Raw genomic sequence first — 6,313 nt, 5'->3', positions numbered from 1 at the left:
TAACTTACAATGAGTAACTCACATACCAAAAATCAGCCCAATATCTGAAAGTGTTTAGGAAAAAAGTGCGTATAACTGTGATTTTCAACAATTTATCAAATTCCATAGCCCGTTCGACAAAAATTAGTGGAGCGGAACGAAACTTAAACTTGATCTGTAACTCATCATGGTTAACTCACATACCAAAAATCAGGCCAATATTATTTAGAAAAAAACTCCGTATAATGGTTTGTTGCGGAATGACGGAATTACGGAATTTCGGAATTACTTCGTTGCGGGGCCATAAAAAGAAGATGTGGTATGATTGCCGATGAGACAAACCTCCACAAGAGACCAAAATGAGACGGAAATTAACAACTATAGGTCACCGTACGCCCTTCAAAAAGAGCAAAGCCCATACCGCAAAGTCAGCAAATAAAACATTTTTTTAAATTTTATTTACGTCATTCTGGTACCTAATGCCTCTTGAAAAAGAAGCAACCCGTAAAAAATTAAACATTATATTTGGGCCAGCAGGATGTCGACTTTTGACTGAGTCAAACGTTAATCTTCTCCGATACAGTCAATAGCAGCACGTCAGTGTTGATCAGGAGGTTCTCACGAGTCGATTTCAAATTTTATAAAGATTACAATCATGTACATTGCTTAAGGTCATCCACCAAAAATCTCCATCCAAATATTTTAATTCAAAATTTGACTATATCACTATATGGTGGTAATTTCGGCTAGTTTAATCCGTATGAAAACAAAAAGTCAGTCTAGGATCAGATTTATTTTTAGAGGAAATCTATTTGAAAAAAATAACTTTGAAATGTAAAGCTTTGCAGGTTAAAATTTGTAAATTTTGTTTTTGGTTGCAGGTAAAAAATATCACAACTAGGAAAATCCCCCACACATTTTTATGTTGTCAATACAGTCTGTCAATGCTAATATTTTTGAACCGTCTAGAAAATTTAGAAAATCAATTTCCATATTGAACTGAGATCCTGATATAACTTCAAAAGAACTGTACAAACGCACAATACCTTCATGAAATGGCTCAGCAAACATATTAAAAAAACTGAATTTGGCATTAGAATAGCATTTAAATAAACGGACATTTAAAACTCATAAAGCAGCAAAGAAAAACTGACAACACCATGGCTGAAAAAAAAAACGACAAACGAAGAATTGAAATACACACCCAGAAGTAGCTTCTTAGAAAACTGAAGATTAAGCAACACGAATCCCACCAAAAAAACGGGTGGTAACTTAGGTGCTCCAGAAGGGTCAACAGTTCCTGTTCCTCATGTGGCGCCCGTCGTGTTGCTCATTGTGGCAAGAAGTTCACATCCGGAGATACAATTAAGTTCTGTGATGTCACAATCGAAGGAAAGAGAACTGAATGGTGGTGACAAGCAGACGAGAAAAGGCATTATACATTGACCACCGGAACCTAAATTTTTACTATAGCCTATAGGAGGTCCAGGGGTCTATGGCGCTATGGATAGTAAACTGCACATAGCTAGAAAACAAGATATATTAATGCCAACGTTTAAAACGTTAATTATATAATACAAATAGACAGGAAATACAAACAAAAAGATTGAAAGAACATAGATGAAAAAAAATGTCTGGTAACCGAGTCAGTATACGGATATGGATAGTAAACTGCACATTGCTAGAAAAAAATCTTGATGCCAAAGTTAAAAACGTTAATAATGTAAAAATTTACAAATAGATAGGAAATATGGAAAAAAAGATTGAAAAAACATAGATAAAAAAATCTAAGCTAAGCGAGTCCCTGTGGTCTAGAAAGCTGGTCATGAGGTTAAGTAATTGGTGCTGTAGTGTATCAAGTTTGCGAGTTCAAATCCCGTCGAGGGATAAAACTTGGCAGCATAAGTTTTTGATTTTTCAGACTTGTATGTATCTATTTGATTTGGAGGTTGGTGTGACGTCCATTTGCACTGAACTAATACACATTTTGTTCAGGGACCAGCTGAAGATCGCCTCCGAGTGCAGGATCAAGTTCTCTCTACTGTTGAAGACCCATTGGTGGCCTTATGATGTTTTCTGTCCTTTGGTCGTGTTGTCGTCTCTCTTTGACACATTCCCCATTTATATTCTCAATTGTATAACTCCATATGTAGGCACTGCTGGAATGTTGCAATACATACACATAGTAAGTTATCAATTGTGAAGCTGAAATCTTCCTTTTGTCGTAAAGTTTTGTTCTCAGCCAAACCTCTTTCAGAGCTTTTTTGTTTGCTTGAAATAGGCTGATTTATCCGTTTCTAAAGCGAGATATTTGTATCTACCTTGACCATTCTTTTGTTATGATAGTTATTTCAATATGTTTAAGTTTATAATATGATATATTAATGAAAAGGGTAGAGAAGTCAAATGTTTTATATTAATGCAAAAGGATAGAGAATAAGATTTTATCGTATTGTTACAGATCTTTGGAATTTTTAAGTATCAACATCGGATTCACAGTGTCCATATTTAGTAGGTAGTTTAACGGTAACTCTGATTGCTGATAAAATTGATGTTAATAGGAATCTGATGTTCAGTGATTGTCGTTTGTTTATGCGATTCATAAGTGTTTCTCGTGTTGATATATATTACCCCTTTGGTTTTCCCGTTTGAATGGTTTTACACTAGCAATTTTTGGGGCCCTTTATAGCTTGCTGTTCGGTGTGAGCATAGCCTGTGGTTTAAGACCGTACCTTAACCTATAATGGTTATATAAACGGAACATTACCAATGATCCATGAAAAAGAGGTCATGGTCACATGAACCATGCAAGACAGACATGTATATACTGGTACATGTAATTAATGAATACACTATTATAGTAGCTTATTACTTTTAGTACCCGGAAAACAGACCAAACCTCATATGAACTTTTACCAATGAGGCATGAACAAAATGCCAAGGTCATATTTATATTATAATTGACATAAATGACTAAGTATCTGATAAACTGACAAAATCATGAAAATGAACATTTGCAGCAGAATGTGTCACAGTGACTGTAGTGTTTGCCCTTATATTTACCCTTACATTTTTTTTGCTTTTGAGAGAGCTGTCATATTGGCAACCACATCTTCTTTTATATTCACCAATGAATTATTCAAATGAGGCCAAGGTCACATGAAACCTGCCAGAGAGACATAGACCCTACAATCATTCCACTTTTTTTTTTTTTATGTGAAACACAAAGTAAAAAAGTTTAAAATCAATTAAAATTTTCAAATCTTTTAAGGCCAAGGACATGTCAGAGTTAATCAAACTTAACACTGCATACTGTTATTTATATGTTATTTAGGCTACAATGACCTCATTATTGTGAATAGTTTATATACCGTAATATCAAATATCCTATATAGCCCATATTTGTTTCTTTGAGTAATGTAAATTTTCTCTTAAAACCTCGCATGATTTATAATATTTATTGTATTTTAATGTTTTTGTATCTTGCCTGACAAGGGCCTATGTTTGGTAAATAAAAATGCCTAATGTTATGTACAGTAGATTACATGTTTCATTTAAAAACAATAATCTTTTATATTGATTTTCCAGTTTCTAATAGATATGTATGTAAATTACGAAAAATACCACCCAGTTCAGTAAAGGGTTTCCAAACAGCGTGTGAAGTGTGAACAGGCATAGATCCAGCCACTTTTCAAAAGGGGGTTCCAACACATGCAAGTCATATGTAAAAGAGGATCTACATGTCCATCTAAAAGCATTAGCTGTCAAACAAAAAGGGTGAAGGTTCTAACAAGAGGTGGATTTAGGGGGGGGGGGAGACCAGGGCCCCCCTTTTTGGGAAACAATTTGGTTGCTTATATAACACTGGCGTCAACGTAATGATCGTAACTGCAATTACGATCATCCCAATATGGCGGACACAAATATAGGGATATTTTATAAGGCTTATTTCTCCACTTTAACAGCTTAGTTTCAGATTTTTTTTATATCAAGAAAAATCTTTATAAGCATTGCCATTGAATGTGTTATTCATAAATTATAGAAAAACAACCAGAAGTACGAAAATCGAGATTCAAAAAATCACGATGATGATCATAACTTTGTCCAAAGATGATCGTAACTTTGACTTGTTTTAATAGAAAGATGATCGTAACTCAGAATGTTTTTTTTTTCAATAAATGAACACCCTATTTAGCAGTCACGATAAAAAAAAAGATAAGATGATTTTAAACAAAGAATAAACAAGTGAAACTGCGAGCTACTGCTCACTGATGATACCCCCGCCGCAAGTGGATAATATTAATAGTGTAAAAATATGCAAGTGTTCGGTAAACAGGAAGTTGTCAAGTGATGAATCTGAAAACGCATCACACGGTATAGCTGACTTATATAAATCCTGAAACCAAATTTCAGAAATCCTTGTATTGCAGTTGCTGAGAAAAATGTGACGAAAATTTTCAACTTGGCTATCATGTGTAAAATCATACAAGTGTTCGGTAAACAGGAAGTTGTCAAGTGATGAATCTGAAAACGCATCACACGGTATGGCTAACATATATAAATGTTGATACCAAATTACAGAAAGGGTGGATGTGTAGTTCCTGAGAAAAATGTGACGAAAGTTTCATGGGACGGACTGACTGACGGACTGATGGACGGACGGACTGACGGACTGACAGACAGAGGTAAAACAGTATACCCCCCCTTTTTTAAAGCGGGGGTATAATGAAAATCGCTATTCTAAAAAGAAATGACATAAGAGGGTTAGCAGACTTATAAGCAAATGTCCGCAATATTTTTTTCTAATGAGTAATTTAGTTGACTTTCAAAATGGATTTACGTTTATATGACGTTGATATAAACATTTTCATGATACAGTTTAAGTATACAGGCCAAAACTTTCACTGAATAAAGTAAAGGAAGGCATGAAGTTACATTATTTTAAAGAATTTTCTATCGGTTTTAAATTGTTGCCTGGTCTTGTTTTTTCTTAATCAAAGTGAACTATGACTATTAAACATTGATAGACTACAGAGGCAGACATAGAGGGAAGGTCAAGGTGCTGGCATCACCTTTTTGTGGGGGAAATTTGGTTGATTGTATAGGGAATCAATGAAGCATGCCTGTAGCGGGCCTACTCTTAGGCAGTCAGTCCCCCATCCCTTTATGAAAATATCTGGATACGCCACTGGACTACTGTTACCTATATTTACCATGGTTTGGCTATTTATGTAAAAAAGGAAAAGTTGAAATAGATGGTATACACGTTCATATTAGATTTTTCAAGCTACAAATCCTTACACTTATACTGTATATATGACATGTATTATTGAAGTTAGTCGAAGAAGTTGTTTTCAGCCAAACATATCAATAAAAGATATACCATTTTATTTTTATAAGGGTGGATGAAATTTGGAAAAAGGCAGGACAGGAGATTTGAGTAAAAAAAGGCTGAATGAACATCTTGGCCAAACAAAAAGGCAGGATGACAATTTATGTAAAAAAAATCAGGATGAAAAAAAAGCAGGACCGAATAGAGTAACAATAAAAACGCAGGATAGAGATTTCAACATAAAAAATGCAGGACAAAATTATTCATCCAAGCCCATCCCCAAATAAAAATTGAATAGTAGCTCCCTTTATTGACGGTTTCATTGGTGTTTTTTTTCATTCAACAGATATTATTACACTTCTAAATGCATTATTTTTTCAACCTCTCCTTCAAAAAGTGTAAATCTGTTAATAAAAGGAACTATAAAGTCTGATTTCCCCAAAAATACCAGATCCTCCAAATGTACTATTGTCCCTATATAAAAGTGAAGGGAAAACAAATGAAAAAAAAATCTCCAATTTTAACAAACTGGTCATTAATATGAACTATCCAATACCTTATTCATATAAAATATATGAAATCAATATAAAGTTGTTAACCCCAATGCATTTTAATATTGAACTAGATAAAAATAAATACGAAAACTCACGAAGTCATAACCATTTTTGCACTTACCAATTGGACGTTAGCCTCCCCTAAGTGATCGTTCCTCATTATTATCACAATATCAGCTGATAACATACATTTTTTCACATACTAGACAGCTTTATTTGTCCTAATTTATCAGAATATGCTTCGTTGGAACAAACAGTTACGATCATCTTAAGTAAAAGTTACCATCATCGTTGATAAAAATAAATAAAAGTTACGATCATCGTGATGTTTTGTATCTCTATTTTCATTCTTCTTGTTGATTTTCCATCCTATCCGAAAAAATATTACAAAGGCAATACTTATAAAAATTGTTTCTCGACATAATATAAATCTGAAAATAAGCTATTA

This window comes from Mytilus galloprovincialis, chromosome 4 (genome assembly GCF_965363235.1).
Source record: "Mytilus galloprovincialis chromosome 4, xbMytGall1.hap1.1, whole genome shotgun sequence".
NCBI lineage: Eukaryota > Metazoa > Mollusca > Bivalvia > Mytilida > Mytilidae > Mytilus > Mytilus galloprovincialis.
This window is presented reverse-complemented; position numbering follows the sequence as displayed.